We start from the raw sequence: 2068 nt of genomic DNA on the forward strand, positions 1-2068 counted from the left end.
GACACACAGATCAAAGGAACAGAATTGAAAGCCAAGTAAAAACCCCACAGATCTATGGACAGCTAATTTTCAACAAAGGAGCCAAGAACATACAATGGAGAAAGGAAAGTCCCTTCAATAAATGGTGTTGGGAAAACTGGACAGCCACATTCAAAAGAATGAAAGGAGACCATTATCTTGCACCATACACAAAAATCAACTCAAAAAGGATTAAAGACTTGAATGTAAGATGTGAAACCATAGAACTCCTAGAAGAAAGCATAGGCAGTACAGTCTTTGACATCGGTCTTAGCAGTATCTTTTTGAATATCATGTCTCCTCAGGCAAGGGAAACAAAAGAAAAAATAAACAAATGGGCCTAAAACAAACTGAAAAGCTTCTGCACAGCAAAGGAAACCATCAAAAAAAAAAAAAAAAAGGAAAGACAACCTAAATATTTGGAGAAGATATGTTCAAATCATATATCTGACAAGGGGTTAGTATCCAAAATATATAAAGAACTCATACAACTCAACAATGAAAAAACACAAACAACCTGATGAAAAAATGGACAGAGTATCTGAACAGACATTTTTCCAAAGAAAATGTGCAGGTGGCTAACAGGCACATGAAAAGATGTTCAACATCACTAATTATTAGGGAAATGCAAATCAGAACCACAATGAGGTATCACATCACACCCATCAGAATGACGTTATTAAAGAGACAAGAAATAACAAGTGTTGGAGAGGATGTGGAGAAAAGAGAACCCTCATACACTACTAGTGGGAATGTAAACTGGTGCAGACACTATGGAAACAGTATGGAGATTCTTCAAAAAATTGAAAAGTAAAAATACCATATGATCCAGCTATTCTACTTCTGAGTATTTATCCAAAGAACACAAAAACACTAATTTGAAAAGATATACGCACCCTTATGTTCATCACAGCATTATTCACAATAGCCAAGACTTGGAAACAACCTAAGTGCCCATCAAGGGATGAATGGATAAAGATGAGATATATATATATATAAAATGGAATACTACTCAGCCATAAAAAAGATGAATCTTGCCATTTGTGACAGCATGGATGAACCTTGAGGTTATTATGCTAAGTGAAATATGTCAGACGGAGAAAGACAAATACTGTATATTTCACTCATGTGGAAGATAAAAACAACAACAACAACAACAAACAAACACATAGATACAGAGAATAGATTGGTGGTTACCAGAGGGGAAGGGGGAAGGGGGATAGTGAAAGGGGTAATAGGGCACATGTGTATGGTGACAGATGGTAATTAGTTTTGGGTGGTGACCTTGATGTAGTCTACACAGAAATTGAAATATAATGATGTACACCTGAAATTTATATAATATTATAAACCAATGTGACCTCAAAAATTAATTAAATAAAAACCATTTAAAAATAGGAGAATGGAAACATACATCTGGTGCAGGTCACACGATTGAAAACTATTTAACCCTGAAAATTAGTAAACTAGAGTGTTGTGTTTCAACACAGAAAAACCTTTTTAAAATGTTGAGTGAAAAATGTGCAGATTTATAGGTACAATACGATAGCAATTTATATAAAGTTTAAAACTTGTAAGACAAAGCTGTGTGTTGTTTATGAATACACACACAGGAAGAAGTATAAAATATTCATGGGAATAATAAATGACAAAAAAAAAATTCCAGTTAGTGGTTACTTCAGAGGAGGAGGGGGAGAGAGATGCATGATGGGAAGGATGCGATCAGGGAGGGACGCACAGGCGCAATTGCATCAGTAACGTTTTATTTCTCTGAAAGAAATATACAGCAAACGTCACCACCATTTTAGGATCTCATAGAGCTGAACGGTGGTTACAGGACTGTTTGTCATCTGATTCTCTGTATTTTTCTATATGTGTGTTTGAAATGTGTCATAAAAAATAACTTTCAAGAAAAGGCATAAATGAAATTAAGTTCTAAGCACCTGAAAATGAACAGAAGTTCTTTCCAGAATTATCACAAAAAATCTTCGTTGGAATCAAGGCTCCAGCCTAAACGTTTCTACGATTGCCTGAATCTCGCAGTACTACG

This window comes from Equus asinus, chromosome 20 (assembly GCF_041296235.1).
Source record: "Equus asinus isolate D_3611 breed Donkey chromosome 20, EquAss-T2T_v2, whole genome shotgun sequence".
In the NCBI taxonomy this organism is placed as follows: Eukaryota; Metazoa; Chordata; class Mammalia; order Perissodactyla; family Equidae; genus Equus; species Equus asinus.